At 39.9% G+C, this 15841-nt stretch overlaps 1 protein-coding gene across 1 annotated transcript in view; it reads right to left on the reverse strand.

The window, feature by feature from the left end:
* LOC140714547 (low-density lipoprotein receptor-related protein 1-like) overlaps positions 1-15841 on the reverse strand; it is a 1940354-nt gene that overhangs the window by 221705 nt on the left and 1702808 nt on the right. The gene's annotated exons all lie outside the window — the stretch shown is intronic.

Genomic DNA, 15841 nt, shown 5'->3' on the forward strand with positions numbered 1-15841 from the left:
TCTTTCTGAACATGGTCCATGTCCTTCTATTCGCTGCCTGTCCACATATCTGTCTAAACTCTTCTGAAACATTATCATATCTATTTCTACCAATTCCCCAGGCAGTAATTTCCAGGCATGTACCACTCTTCGTATGAAAAACTGAGATACCTCAACCATCCCCTTTAACCTTTCACCCTCTTACTTTGAATAGTATTTGACAGTTTCACTGTAGGAAAAGGTAATACTCTGCCTATCTATCCTATCTATGCCTCTCCTAATTTGGCAAACTTCTTTCATACAAGTATTCTATCAACTTCTAGGCATATAAATATACTTTTAAGATTCCATTGAGAGATACATTACTTTGATATAGCTTCACAAAGTTGGGCATTTGTCTTCAAGCTGACATAAATATCTAGAAAAGTTAAAGTAATAGGATTATTAAGAAACTTAGGAGATCTTTTTTTTACTGTGAGAGCTGTGATAATCTGGAACTCACTAAAAGGTTATGGGGCACTGTAACAGTAATTCACTTGTTATATTCAATAGTTGTGGGATATTTATGCACCATCTAGACAAGATTGTGAATTACACAGCTGGCAATAATGAAGTTTCCACATGTAAATGAAAGCCAAAAGCCAATATGAGTATGTGTATAGTCATTCACACTGCCTATATTTATTAGAAGCCAGTAATGATTTCGATACTATCATTCCAAGCAAATTCATTTCTAAACTCCTAGACCTGGGACTGAACACCTCCCTTTGCAACTTGATTCTTGACTTCCTGACCAAAGAGATGCAATGAGTAAAGATAGGCAGTAACACATCTGCCACAATAACCCCCCAAGAGTGGTGTCCCTGAAGACTGTGTCCACAACATCCTAGTCTACTCCCTTTACACTCACAATTGCATGGTCACATTCTGCTCTAACACAGTCTACAATTTTGCAGATGATAGTGTAGTATTGTGCCGTATCTCCATTAATGATGAGTTATCAGAGTACAGGAAGGAGAGAAAAAATAGAGAACATAGAAATCTTCAGTACATTATGGGCCCTTCAACCTGCAATGTTGTGCCGACCATGTAAGCCACACTAGAAACTGCCTAGAATTTCCCTAGCACATAGCAAACTTTTCTTCAATGTCAGCCGAACAAAAGAGATGATCATGTGCTGTGCTGCTTTGGATTTCCAGTATCTGCAGACTTGCTCATGTTTAGGATTTCCTGCTCCACTGTGAAGTCTCTTTAAGAGATGCCCACCCTGAGGAAGCTACCTATTCATTCCCATAGATGTTGCCTGACATGCTGAGTTCCTCCAGCATTTTGTATGCGCTGCTTTGGATTTCCAGCAGCGGCAGACTTACTCATGTTTAGGATTTCCTGCTCCACTGTGAAGTCTCTTTAAGAGATGCCCACCCTGAGGAAGCTACCTATTCATTCCCATAGATGTTGCCTGACGTGCTGAGTTCCTCCAGCATTTTGTATGCGCTGCTTTGGATTTCCAGCAGCGGCAGACTTGCTCATGTTTAGGATTTCCTGCTCCACTGTGAAGTCTCTTTAAGAGATGCCCACCCTGAGGAAGCTACCTATTCATTCCCATAGATGTTGCCTGACGTGCTGAGTTCCTCCAGCATTTTGTATGCGCTGCTTTGGATTTCCAGCAGCGGCAGACCTTTTTTCTTCAGGAAGGGGGACAGTGACCATGCTCCTCTTTACATCAACAGTTTGAGAGGGTTTGAGAGTTTCAAGTTTCTAGGAGTGAACATCACCTATACCAGTCCTGGTCCAACCACATTGACACTATACACCTCTACTTCCTCAGGAAGAAAAAATAATTGTCATGTTTTCTTTAATCCTCGCCAATTTTTATTGATCACGGAAACCAGCCTCATCTCTGTCCATGCTTCTTGCTGCCTCAGCTAGCATAATAAAAAATCCCATTCATTATGGGCATTCCTTCTTCTTCATCCTCTCATTGAACAAAAGATGCATGTCTAAAAGCAGATAACTTCAATCCTGTTCATTCTCACTTGATGAAGGGTCTTGGCCCAACCAAAATGTTGACTGCTAATTCCTCTCTTTAGATGCTCCCTGACCTACTGAGTTGCTCCAGCATTTTGTGAGATCACTTTAATGGGGAGGACAATGCAGGCCTGGGGGTCAAAGGTCTTTTTCACAGACTGTCATATATATCTCACCGATGATAGACCTGGAAAACCTGAACCTGCAAGTGCATTATTCATCAGAGAAATGCAAGCAGGGCATGATGTCTGCAGACTCTCTGGGAGTAGGCTCTGCATTGAAAGTGCAAGGCCTGATTGCATGTTGAGAGCCTAAGTTACATGGTGGGTCTTCTAACAAATGCTTGACTGATTTCTGTGAACCACACGAGTTTTTGGAACTAATATACTTGGTATTAAAATTAGACCAATTTAACTGACCAATAGATAATTCTAAGATGATATCTTCTGCTTCTCCTTCGCAACTTTGCTCATTGTCTACTTGAAAATTATACTGTATGGTTTTTTTTAGCTGAATCACGCTGTTAAATTCTATGGCATACAACAGAAATGTGACCAATCAACAGCAATTTATATGTATAAAACTGAGAATTAAAATAAAGTGGTGTTGAAGCTTCGTATTTCCGTATTTCCCTGAAGCATAGAACAAGGACGTTTGGCCATTCAAATCTGTGTCAGCTCACACAACAATCTCATTCTCTGCTAATTTTCCTTCTGGCCAATTCTCTTCACATTCCCATTAACACTTATCATCCTCACTTCACTTGGGGCGATCTACAGGGATCAATTAATCTGCCAATGCAGGGAGGACATAGAAACTCCCTACAGACAGTTCCAGAGATCAGCATTAAAGCTGTGCTGTTGGAGCTATAAGGCACTCATTAATTTTGTTGTGCTTTTTGCTCGAATAATCCATTCCACTCCTATGGAAATTTCAGCATCAGACAAAGTATGTTATAATGGTTATAAGTTAAGGTCACTAAACCACACCGGGTAAAAAAAATTAGGTAATTTATGTGAAACATCTGAGGGAAACTGATATAATTATTCATAGGTATGTATGCACCTTAAAGTCAATGTCAAAGTAAAATTTATTATCAAATTGTATATACGTTACCAATTGATTCTTTTTTTTTGCAAGTATTTACTGGAAAATACAGAAATACAATAGAATTTATGAAAAAAACACACATAAGCAAAGACTCACAAACCAACTATATGCAACAGATGAATTGTGCAAATAAAAATAAAATAACATTGAGAACATGATTTGTAAAGGGTCCTTGAAAGTGAGTTTGTAGACTGTATCACTCTCCTGATTCTGTGGTGTGGAACCTAAGGCTTCTGTACATTCTGCACTATGGTAATAGTGAGGTGCATGTGTGTGTTTGTGTCTGAGTGCTTCTATATGTGTATGAGTATGCACAGATTTTCATATGTGTATGTGCAACCGTGCATGCAAAATCAACCAGAATGCAGAAAACTCTGCTATACATGTGGAGATACTGTAGCCTAAAAGCATTAATTAAAGGCCATGCTCACTGGAAATGTTACTAGAGTTTAGTAGAAAGGCAAAGATTACTTAATAATGAGAAACGTTTTGATTTTTTCCATATAGACCTTTAGAACTGCTAATGATATCAACACTGAGACACATCTGAAATGAATATCTTCATAGCTAAATGACATCCTTCTTAGTTTTGATACTCTGTAAACTTGTAGAATTGTTTGACTAATCAACACTTTATTCTGAAGTTGTCTGGTCAGGTCAGCCAACATCAGCTGTGTTGCTCCAAAACCAAAATAGGCAACAAACCAGTGTGATGTATTTCTTGTTCTATTCATATTATTCCAAATGGATGAATTGTGGAGCTATGAACTTTAATTTATATTGTTATGGGCAGAAACATGCAGTGTTGAATTGGTGTATGTCTGTTAGAGGAGAAAAAAGCCAGCTACACATATTAAGACAGTTAAAAACAGATCTTACTATTTGTAATGGAGTTATCCATTTACAGAACTCATAATGAGCAACTCTGTTTCTTAGAAAGATAAGTAGAACATTAAATTGATGGAATTGCTAACTTGTTTTTCCAAGGATGAGTGAAATCATTTCAGTTGGCAAAGTGAAGATAGACTGATAGGATTTTTGGAAACAAGGAGACTAGTTCAGTGGAAAATGTAAAATCCTCCTTAATCATCTCTCATTAAGAAATAGATTTAGAATTGTTGCTGACTAGTATCTGTAAGCAGACAGCTAACTCATAGGAGGTCTGTCTTCGGATTAGAATTGTGATTTGTGATAAGGACCTCTAAGAATCAGAGTTCTTGATGAGCAGAAGGACATGTGACTTGCTTCTGTATCAATCACTTCATACTCTGTTTTAGATTTGTCTTGTTAATCCTTTGCATCACTCAGTAGAACAACTTGGAACTCGTTCTTTTATCAATTATTTTACACATTGCTTTAGATGTGGTATTTGGAAACTATCTTTATACGTTTATCTCATCTCTTATCTCATTCTTAATACCCTGCAGCAACTTTGAAATGCTCCTTCTCCCTCATTGATCTGAATAATCTAAATCTGCTTATTTTTCCCTAAGACTACATCAACATAGATAAACCACAGAAACAACTGGAACAATTTTATAATGGGATAATTCCGCCAAGGAAAAGGAATTGCTAGCATGATCTTCTCTAAGTAGAATCCAATTTTGCATAAAGAAGGAACCAATGTGATTTAGTTTCTTGGCTACAACGAATAGATACATAAGTATGTTGGCCAGCTGTTAAGTAGAAGAGTTCCTATAACGGACCCCTTGAGGATGATGATCTTGGAAGGTCTACTGTACTGCACATAGTGTTTTGGGATTTATTTGCAGTAAGGTTCTGTAATGCCAGTCCCAGCCCATTGTTAGCACATGTTCTCAAGTGCCAGTATCTTTCCCTGCCATTTTTTTTTTACACCATTGCCATTTATTATTGATGTCAGGAGAGTTGAAATTTGATTGTTATATTGATATCTTTCAGAAATTTGCCAACATATTTGCTCTTCTACTTTCCCTTGAACATTTAGCAAATACGGTGGACCCCCAGTTGTGTGGCAGACTCTTCTTGTTTTTCATTCAACTTTTATAACCTCATTTGTTGATTATTTCTGATGTATCATTTTTCCTCATATCTGACATTCCTTTGATTAAATTGCCATTTTCCTTCTCCTATCTGAATATTACCTGAAATCACTGTAATGAGGAACGTCAAGCCAAATTTCCTGCATTCTTTAATCAATCTTTAAATAAAACTTAAAATACTATTATTTGATGTTTCTGTGAATGCCATTAGTTCATTGGCCATTTTCTTAAACATCTTGAATTGAGATATTTACCATTAAACACTAGCTGTCACGACTTTGCTTTCTCAACTTTTGCAGTTTTCTTATTAATCTCATTTCTTTCTATATTATGCAGATTTTCCCTTTCAAATTATGATTGGATTATCATCTCGAAGACTTTTTTCCCCTTAACAGTACCAGTCAACCTCCCTACAATGATGCTAAAATTGAATTGACTGTTTCCTACATCCTTCACATACATGAGGAGTAAAAATCTTTATGTGATGTCTCCGTCTGAATGTGCAATGTGCACATTATAGTAATTTGTAATAAATAGTATGTACAGTAAGGTTTACAACAAAACAGTCAATATAAGCTTAGAAATACAATTGTGTCACTATGAATTAATTAGTCTGATGGCCTGGTGGAAGAAACTATCTTGAAGCCTATTGGTCCTGGCTTTAAAGCTGTGGTGCCATTTTGCAATGGTAGCAGCTGGAACAGTTTGTGGTTGGGGTGACTCGGGTCCCCAATGATCCTTTGGGCCCTTTTTACACACCTGTAGCTGCAAAAGTCCTGAATAGTGGGAAGTTCATATCCACAGATGAGCTGGGCTGTCCACAGCACTCTCTGCAGAGTCCCGTGACTGAGGAAAGTACAGCTCCCATACCAGGCAGTGATGCAGCCTGTCAGGATGCCCTCAATTGTGCCCCTGTAGAAAGTCCTTAGGATCTGGGGACTCATCATGATAAACTTCTTCAACTGTCTGAGGTGGAAGAACCGCTGTTGTACTTTTTTCACCATATAGCCGGTATGTACAGACCATGTGAGATCCTCGGTGATGTGGATGCCAAGGAACTTGAAGCTGTTCACCCTCTCAACCCCAGATCCATTGATGTCAATAGGGGTTAGCCTGTCTCCATCCCTCCTGTAATCCACAACCAGCTCCTTTGTTTTTGCGACATTGAGGGAGAGGTTGTTTTCTTGACACCACTGTGTCAGGGTGATGACTTCTTCCCTGTAGTCTGCCTCATTATTGTTTGAGATAAGGCTATCAATGTAGCATAATTAGCAGATTGGAGTTGTGTAAGGATGGCGTGTAGAGCTGTGGCTATTGTATGATCTGTCAATCAGTTGTGTCGGTAGGCTAATTGGCTATAAAGGCATGATCCGGTATCTCCTCCATCAACCAGGTCTCCACAAAGCACAAAAGGTTACATTCCTTTTGTTTTCTGCTGGTAGCAGATGCTGGCTCTCAGTTTGCACAGCTTGTTGTCCAGGGACTGAACGTTAGCCAGGGGTATGCTAGGGAGCAGCGGCCAATTAGCACGCCATCTCAGCCTCACCAGGATGCTGGCCCTTCCCCCTCACCCTGGGCGCTGCTTCTGAGGTAGTGGTGATGTAATAAATGAGTCTTCCATGAATTGTGTCAGCAGGGATTCCCAGTGTAGAAAGGGGGCACGTTATGGGTAAATGCCATTTTACCAACGTTCAGAGCAGAGAGTCAATCATATCTAATGTGACTATCAGCTTCTTGAACAAGAAATGTGAAGGAAATTGCAGAAATTAGAAATACACTGTAAAGTTGGTACGGAGCTCGCAACCAGGCCACCATTCGTGGCACCATCTTGGACAAAACTTAGACTCTGCCTTATTTATTTCCAATGAGTCTCGTTGTACATGTTGCAATCATAATATGTCCTCCTGCTCCAGAAATCTGAGCCTTCCTGAGCATTAGCTCTGTTAATCAGACATGCCATGTTCTTTTTCTGCAATCATGCCCTAACATTTTAAGATATCTACTAATATTTTAAATATTACTTTAAAAATGTGATACATCTGGCATTTTGCTGAAATACAGCGCTACTGCACTCTCTGCAAACACAGCTGCTTACTAAGCATAGAATAGGCATGTGGATATTTATCTTATTTCCTACCTATTGATCATCAGCTGGATTTAGTTACAGAAAAGTTTAACTGAAATAATTGAGTGCCTTGGAAGACTCCACCAGATCTTCTGTACAAATGCATGGGAGAAGAACTCTCAATCTCCCGAGCATATGCTATTCAATAATATTATAGCAGACCAAATTGTAAATTTAAGGTTGTATTCTCCCTAAAAATGTCTTTACATTCATTTTGGAAATTAATGAATATTGTCTCAAGCCAGTACAAAATTCTGTTCTGGATTTGCCTTTGTATAACTTCCTTTATGATACAGAAAGTCCATTGAACCCAAAATTTGATGACTGTTTGGTTTGGAGAGAGGTTGGTACTTTAACTCCTGGAGCAAATACCAATGCCTTTAGCAATGTTTTAGACTAAGACTGAAGAATGAGAAGTATGTCATATTTAATCTCAGCCAAAATTGCAACTTTTTGGAATATATATTTTATCTGTTACAAATTAAATACTTTTTTCTATGAAAAGTATTATAAGTGTATTGAAAACAGTTATATCATAATTTATTTTAAAGATCCAAAATCCATGATAAACAATTTAGACATAACTTAGAATGAAGATCCATCAGTCTGTTAATGGTATATCAAATGAAAGAATTGCTCAAACTCATCAAATAATTTTAAAGTGTTTCATAATCAAACAATTCCTGTAGTATTTCATTAACTGTTGTTAGACACACACCTCAGGTCTGTGCATTTGGTCTTCATAGAAGCAATGTCAGTAAGTTTCTTTATAGCTAATATGTGATGTATTACTGTTCTCCAGATCCCCAAAGCTGATTTAATACACTATACTTTCAATATTTGGTGCTCTTATGTTTACTGAGCTGAATACAAATGAAAACAAAATCTAGAATTTCCTCAGGCAAAGCACATGTTTTAACTTCATGATTTTTATGATGACAGAATTTGTCCCCAAGGACAAAAACAACTTGTCCAAGGAATTGGAACTGTTCTTTTCTTGTGAAGACTAGATGAAGAGTAGAGACGTTATCTCTAGAGATTTTCACAAAATTAGGATTATCTAATCGTTTCATGATTCAGTCTTTAATATCTTGTGTGCACAATACATTTCTCATTATGTATTTCATAACTACCTCACTGGCAAAAACATGTTTTGGAACATTAACCTTGTAAAAGGCATTCTGTTAATTAAATATTTCCTTGTTCCTTTCACTATATCCCAAACAAGTTATCCTCTCTGTTTATTAACTTGGTTGCTAGATAAACTTTCACTATTTACATTTGGACTATTTATAGAATAGGCATGAACCCTCAAAGCTTGATTGGTGATTCCCCAAACCTATTATTTTTTAACCAACCACATGAAAATTCTTTTTTTATCAATTGGTAGCTCAGAACATCTACTTTTGTTCATTAATTTCTTGTTACAAAATCAGGTACCAAATTAATTTTGTAAAAATACTGTTTATTGTAATATCTATGAAACATGTTTGTGGAACTACAGAGCATGCCAGTGCCATAACCACTTCCACTCAATATTCTCTCCATGCCATTTTCTTCAACTTATTTTAACCAAATCCAAAGATTTTTTCCTCCATCAGAAATCTACAATTATTAAAAACTAGTAGAGAATCACATAGCTTCAGTCCTCAAAAGGGCAAAATCAAAAAGAGTGACAGATTGCTTCAACGCTTTTCATCTATTATTATATTCTGGCTCAAACTGACTTTTTAGTCCAAATGAATTTTGCTATGATGGTTTGGACCTTTCCAAGAAATGACTTCTTTCAGTGTCAAATAATGAAAAGTCTAATCATTTGATTGAAAGCAAGCAATTCAGTGGTGTAGCCAAATTTGGCTGGATGACCTCCAAGCAGGTAATTTGGTATACACAAGGAAATTTGCAAATGCTGGAAATTCAAGCAACACACATAAAATGCTGTTGGAACGCAGCAGGCCAGGCAGCATTTTGTGTGTGTTGCAGGTAATTTGGTATCTTCAGTGTTAACCTGGTGTTTTAAATACTAGCAGCAAGAAGTGCCAACTCCCAAGCAACAGGCAGTGTCAACTACCCAAGGCTGGCATACACCTTTGAATATGCAGAGTTGTTATTTTTCCATGAGGCAAAAATTGACTGTAAAATCAGAAGAGAATTTAAGGTATTTTTTAAAATATCTTTTGGGAATATCAAGAATTCCCTCCTGTCTTATACTTCACCTTCAAAAAATGCCCTGCGTGATTTGGCAGCCTAAGTAACAGCCCTTCCAATATTTCATGTCACTGCACTATTCCCACCCAATGTTCCACTTCTTACTCCTTTTCAAACAGATAATGGTTGAATAGGATCAAACTAATAGGCTAACCCTAAAAATAGACTATCATGTTAAAATCATAACACGTCAGTTGGTTCCCAAGTGAGAAGGATCGTCCCTGCCCATTCTAATCGCATTCTTTGAGGAAATCTCTCTATCGATGTGTTTGCATACTGATGTCAGGTAATGAAAACACGGGATTTACAGTTTGAGATGTTGACAACCTGACGCTCAATATTAGTGGGACCAAGGAATTGACTATGGACTTGAGTCCAAAGTTTCAGGTGCAGGTTGTGGAAGTTGGGCACCAGTTCTCATTGAGGGGGGACCTGGGTGGTAACATTTTGGAGGATCTATCCTCAGCCTAGCACATTGCTGCAATCATAAAGAAGGGATGGCTGTGGCTCCACTTCATTAGGAGTTTCAGGAGATTTGGTGTGTCATCAAAGACTGGAGAGCATTCTGACAGGAAGCATCACAGACTGGCAAGGAGGCTCCAGTGCAGAGAATCACAGGAGGCTGTGGAGGATTGCAGACTCATTCATTTCCGACAGGGGCACAACACTCTCTGCCATTGTGAACATTGTTAAGAATAAGTGCTTCATTCTTTACTAAGGGCGCTCACCATCTGGTACATGTTCTGTTCTCATTGAGACATCAGGGAAGCTGTAAAGGAGCATGAACGCCCACACTCATTGGTTTAGGAACTGTTCCTTTCCCCATCATCATCAGATTTCTGAATGGTTCAAGAACTCACTTAATTCAAGTTTAATTGTCATTCGACGATACATGAATACAGCCAAATGAGACAGCATTACTCTGGAGCCATGATGGAAAACATATTACCAAAAGTCACACACAGCACAAAGCAAACACAGCGCATAGAAGATAGCAAGCTCAGGTAAGATATCAGTAAAATACAGCCATGCAAAAGAAGTCCAGACCAAGTCCACGTATGCTGCAGAAATCTGCAGTTGACACATTACAGCTTGTCTTCTGCCAAGCAAATACTGGAGGGGGGGATCAGCACCGACTCCAGCCTGAATGCTGTTGCACATTGCCCTGGTGGAACACAGCACTACCTCGTAATGCCTTGTTAGAGCACTTCCTCATCATTCCTTTTGTTTTGCACTATTTACTGTATTTATTTGTTTGTTTTGTAACTTATAGCAATTCTATGTCTTTACAATGTATTGCTGCTGCAAAACAACAAGTTTCATGTCACAGAAAATAGTGATTCTGATCCTGACCTGTACTAATAATTGACTGTTTGGCATTACTGTCATGAGCCTTTTGGTAGGTGATCAGAATCAGAATTAAGTTTAATAACACTGGCATATGCCATGAAATTTGTTGTCTTTGCAGGAACAGTACAATGCAATACATAATAATAAAGACAAACTGTGAATTACAGTTAAGTATATATATTAAGTAGTTAAATTAAATAAGTAGTGCAAAAACTAGAAGTAACAAAGCAGTGAGGTGGTGTTCATGGGTTCAATGTCAATTCAGAAATTGGAAGGCGGGGGGAAGAAACCGTTCCTGAATCAATGAGTGTGTGCCTTCAGGCTGTGCATCTCCTTCCTGATGGCAGCAATGAGAACAAGGCATTATCTGGGTAATGGGGGTCCTTAATGATAGACATTGCCTCTTTTGAGGCATTGCTCCTTGAAGATGACCTGGATACTATGATGCTAGTGCCCATGATGAAACTTAAGAAGTTTACAACCCTCTCCAGCCTATTTTGATCCTATGCAGTAGCTTCCTGCCCCCACACCCCACCAGGATAATGCCTAGGAAATTGCCACCAAATGATTGAGCCAGTTGGGAAAAAGAGATTAGGTGGTTCAGAGCATTATAACTGCAGGCAAGCGGTATTGTTTACAGAGAAAACAGGCAATTACACATCTGTGAATGTCATGACTCGGACTGAGTTTGTATTTACGTTCATAGTGATAGTTTTGAGGATAGTATGGGGAGTTAGGTCAACACACACAAAATGCTGGTGGAACACAGCAAGCCAGGCAGCATCTATAAGGAGAAGCGCTGTCGACGTTTCGGGCCGAGACCCTTTGTCAGGACTAAATGAAAGGAAAGATAGTAAGAGATTTGAAAGTAGGAGGGGGAGGGGTGAAGCTGAGAGCTGGAAAGGTGATTGGCAAAAGGAGTACAGAGCTGGAGAAGGGAAAGGTTCATGGGACGGGAGGCCTAGGGAGAAAGAAAGGGGGAGGGGAGCACCAGAGGGAGATGGACAGAGATGGCAGAGCGATGGGCAGAGAGAGAGAAAAAAAGGGGAAGGGGGAAAATAACTAAATATGTCAGGGATGGGATAAGAAGGGGAGGAGAGGCATTAACGGAAGTTAGAGAAGTCAATGTTCATGCCATCAGGTTGGAGGCTACCCAGCTGGTATATAAGGTGTTGTTCCTCCAACCTGAGTGTGGCTTTATCTGAGTGTGACAGTAGAGGAGACCATGGATAAACATATCTGAATGGGAATGGGATGTGGAATTAAAATGTGTGGCCACTGGGAGATTCTGCTTTCTCTGGCGGACAGAGCGTAGCTGTTTAGCAAAATGGTCTCCCGGTCTGCATCGGGTCTCACCAATAGATAAAAGGCCACACCTGGAGCACTGGGTGCAGTATACCACACCAGCCGACTCACAGGTGAAGTGTCGCCTCACCTGGAAGGACTGTCTGGGGCCCTGAATGGTGGTGAGGGAGGAAGTGTAAGGGCAGGTGTAGCACTTGTTCCACTTACAAGGATAAGTGCCAGGAGGGAGATTGGTGGGAAGGGATGGGGGGGACGAATGGACAAACAGTTGTGTAGGGAGTTAGGGGTCAGGTTAGGAATGAGGGAGAATGAAGAACCAGTGGCAGAAGACTGCCTTCATAGTCCAGATCAAAGGTCCGTGATCCAGAGGTCAGATTGGCAGGTGCCGAGGAGACCAGAAATCCCCTGGTTGCTGAATTCCAAGTTGGAGATCTGTACAGGCAGAGTCAAGAGGAATGGTGAACAGGCCACTGGGACCAGAGTTCCTTGCGAATCCGGAAGTCGAGGTCCGAGGCACTCCACAATCTTAATTTAACAATCCTGGAGGTTGGGATGGATGAGGCCTGAAGGTCAAACGGATGATTAGCGAGTCCTGGTATCGAAGCTTGAAGATCAAGTCCTTGACTGGAGTGTCTTGGAGTAGGTAGGGGAAGTCCAAAGGGCAAAACCAAATGTCAAAGTCGAAAGTTAGATGACAAATCTGAGCCAGAGATTTTGGGCCGCAGACCAAATAACTGTGAGTTTTGGGTCCCAGGGCAGGACTGGAGACCCAGAAGCAGCTGATCCTGGGGTAGAAGGCCTTTGCCTGTGTGAGGGGATAGCTTGGTGAGAATTTGACTTGTTTTGCTGTCGTCGTCTTGTTGCTGTTGTTGCATGCATTGTTCTGTGTTGTAGGTTGAGTTGCATTGTGTTGTGTTGACTATTATGGGCATTTTATATTGGTGCTGGAACTTGTGGGCTGCCCCAGCACATCCTTGGGTATATTGGTTGTTAATACAAATAACTCATTTCACTGTATGTTCTGATGCACATGTGACAAATATATCTGAATCTGATTACCGTGAGTTAACCAAATTGTTGGATTCCTTTAACTGCATGGTGATAACATATTCTGGAAATTTTAATACTTACCTGTGCAGGAAACCAGAATTAGTTTCCCGTGCATGTCTACTTGAAACAGAGATGAATTAGGGCGAGATGAGTTAGGTGGAGGTGTGTTTATTTTCAGAATCTTTACAAGAGACAAACTCCTTCAGAACCCGTGCAACATGCACAGATCTTGCTTACTAGAGACCTAAACCCTTATCCCTTCTCTTGCTCCTTCCCTGATCTTTGTGGTTCAGTGTTATTGTGGAATACTATGGTCAGCCTAATCTTATTATCACCAGGTGACAGATTGATTCAATTGTACTGTAATATTCTATCCATCAGTCTGTTGTTACCAGCAGTGCTGTCTATGTTTTTTTCCAGGAAACTTTGTTTAAAGAAAGCCATTGGGTATAGATCTTAAATCACTTTGAAAGCCAACAGGCAGCAAATGCAAAAAATGTTTTCCACCTAACTTTCTGTCACCTGCAAGCATTAATCTGCCACTAATGTTACAGATGAAGATTGAGATGATTGTTTTCTTCTACTATGTAAAAGTGAACAGCTTAAGTTTGCACTGATGATAATGTTTAAAATCACAGAGATTCTGTCAGAATTACATTTTTTGGTTGATGAAATTTGCTGATGGAAGGAATCAGATCCCCATGGGTAGAAGATATTTTTGTTGGCTGTATGATGCACCAGGAAACCGAAGGTGACAAGTCAAAAGACTTTTTCCTTATCTTTTTGTGTGATCTTTCATGTTTTTATTGGATTCAGATTTGTCTAGATAAATTGCTATTTAAAATTATGATAGGATGTGTTGGAATATGTCTTTCAATCTGTATCTGTACATAAAAAATGTAAACTTTTATGTCAGTGTGGAGAAAATATGTTATACCCAAAGCACTAATTTGACTTTTCTCTCAGTACATGAACAAAAACTGTTTTAAGATGCAATAGAAATAAAATATTATGATGGATATGAGCTATTGTGTTGGAATATGCTCAGATATACATGGTGATCTTGCTTACATCAATATTAATAGGGGTCAAGTAATAGGAAAATTGAAGATGAGTTGTACCCAGCACCAACACTAACACCAAAATAAATAAAGCATCAGAAAGTTGTGAGGTGGCTGGCAGTAAACCCCCATTTGCACAGACACACTCTATATTTTTATTTCCATTCACTATAATCATAACATTTTCACTTTGGACCTCTGTAGTCTGAGAGAACCTAGATTCTTCCACATTCAGTGAGTGATATACTACCTCTACTAAAACATACTATCCTGTGTATGCCACAGGCTCTGAATAAACTCTGTTCCCTTGTCACTCATTGAGGATTTATTGTTAAAGAATTAGATCATACACAAAGAAACATAGAAAACCTACAGCACAATACAGGCCCTTCAGCCCACAAAACTGTGCCCAACTTGTCCTTACCTTAGAAATTACCTAGGGTTACCCATTGCTCTCTATTTTTCTCGCACCATGTACATAACAAGGAGTCCCTTAAAAGACCCTATCGTATCCGCTTCCACCACTGTCGCCGTCACCGGCAGCCCATTCCACACACTCACCACTCTTTGCATAAAAAACTTACTCCTGACATCTCCTCTGTACCCATTTCCAAGCATCTTAGAACTGTGCCCTCTCATGCTAGCCATTTCAACCCTGGGAAAAAGCCTCTGACTATCCACACGATCAATGCCTCTCATCATCTTAAACACCTCTAACAGGTTACCTCTCATCCTCCGTCTCTCCAAGGAGTAAAGGCCGAGTTCACTCAACCTGTTTTCATAAGGCATGCTCCTCAATCCAGGCAACATCCTGGTAAATCTCTTCAGCACCCTTTCTATGGTTTCCACATCCTTCCTGTAGTGAGACGATCAGAACTGAGCACAGTATCCCAAGTGAGGTCTGATCAGACTCCGAGATAGCTGCAACATTAACTCTCTGCTCCTACGACTGATGAAGGCCAATGCACCATATGCCTTTTTAACCACAGAGTCAACCTGTGCAGCAGCTTTGAGTGTCCTATGGACTCAGACCCTAAGATCCCTCTGATCCTCCACACTGCTAAGAGTCTTACCATTAATATTATATTCTGCCATCATATTTGACCTTCCAAAATGAACCACCTCACACTTATCTGGTTTGAACTCCATCTGCCACTTCTAAGGCTAGTTTTGCATCCTATCAATGTCCTACTGTAACACTATCCACACTATCCATCCCTCCACACTATCGACAACACCTCCAACCTTTGTGTCATCAGGAAATTTACTGACACATCCCTCCATTCCCTCATCCAGGACATTTATAAAAATCACGAAGAGTAGGGGTCCCAGAACAGATCCCTGAGGCATAGCACTGGTCACCGGCCTCCATGCAGAATGTGACCTGTCTACAACCACTCACAAAATGCTGGTGGAACGCAGCAGGTCAGGCAGCATCTATAAGGAGAAGCGCTGTTGACGTCTTGGCCCAAAACATCGACAGCGCTTCTCCCTATAGATGCTGCCTGATCTGCTGCGTTCCACCAGGATTTTGTGTGTTGCTTGAATTTCCAGCATCTGCAGATTTCCTCGAGTCTACAACTGCTCTTTGCTGTCTGTGGGCA

The sequence above is a fragment of the Hemitrygon akajei genome, chromosome 2 (assembly GCF_048418815.1).
Source record: "Hemitrygon akajei chromosome 2, sHemAka1.3, whole genome shotgun sequence".
NCBI classification, from domain to species: domain Eukaryota; kingdom Metazoa; phylum Chordata; class Chondrichthyes; order Myliobatiformes; family Dasyatidae; genus Hemitrygon; species Hemitrygon akajei.